This window comes from Cariama cristata, unplaced genomic scaffold (assembly GCF_000690535.1).
Source record: "Cariama cristata isolate BGI_N322 unplaced genomic scaffold, ASM69053v1 scaffold11292, whole genome shotgun sequence".
Lineage (NCBI taxonomy): Eukaryota > Metazoa > Chordata > Aves > Cariamiformes > Cariamidae > Cariama > Cariama cristata.
In genome coordinates, this window is record NW_009605519.1 from 19,748 (window position 1) to 20,872 (window position 1,125).

The following is a 1,125-nucleotide window of genomic DNA, read 5'->3' on the forward strand; positions in this document are numbered from 1 at the left end:
AAAAAAAAATAAACCTACCATGAAATGAACATCTCGATGCAGAGCGCACGCTGGCGGGCAGCCAGAGCCGGCGCCTGGTACGTCCCTGCGCTTGGAAATGCCTTGGTGCCAGTGGAGAAGGGCTATTTCTGTTGGGTACCCTATGGCGTACCCTATTGAATACCCTAATGCACACCCCATTGTGTACCCTAATGTATATCCTCTTGCGTACCCTACTGCACACCCTAATGTATACCCTATTGTGTACCCTAATGTATACTCTGTGGCACACTCTGCTACGTACCCTATTTGTACCCTGCTGCGTACCCTAATGTATACCCTATGGCACACCCTAATGCGTACCCTAGGGCGTACCCTGATGCACACCCTGTTGCGTACCCTACTGCATACCCTAATGTATACCATATAGCATACCCTAATGCATACCCTAATGCACACCCTTTTGCGTACCCTAATGTATACTGTATGGCACACCCTATTACGTACCATAATGCGTACCCTAATGCGTACCCTATGGCACACCCTATTTCATACCCTACTGCATACCCTAATGTATACCATATAGCATACCCTAATGCATACCCTAATGCACACCCTTTTGCGTACCCTAATGTATACTGTATGGCACACCCTATTACGTACCATAATGCGTACCCTAATGCGTACCCTATGGCACACCCTATTTCATACCCTACTGCATACCCTAATGTATACCATATGGCACACGCTAGTTCATACCCTAGTGCGTACCCTAACGCATACCCTATTGCATACACTAGTGTATACCCTATGGTATATCCTATTGCGGACCCTATGGTATATCCTATTGTGTACCCTAACATGTACCCTGTTGCACACCCTAACGCACGTCCAGTTGCACACCCTAATGTATACCCTGTCGCATACCCTAATGCGTACCCTGTTGCACATCCTATTGCACACCCTAATGCATACCCTATTGCATGCCCTATTGCACACCCACATCCTATTGCAAACCCTAATGTGTACCCTGTTGCACATCATGATGCATACCTTAGTGCGTACCCTATTGCATGCCCTATTGCACACCCACGCGAGGTTTCTTCATCATCTTCATTTAGAATCATCGAATCATTATGGTTGGAA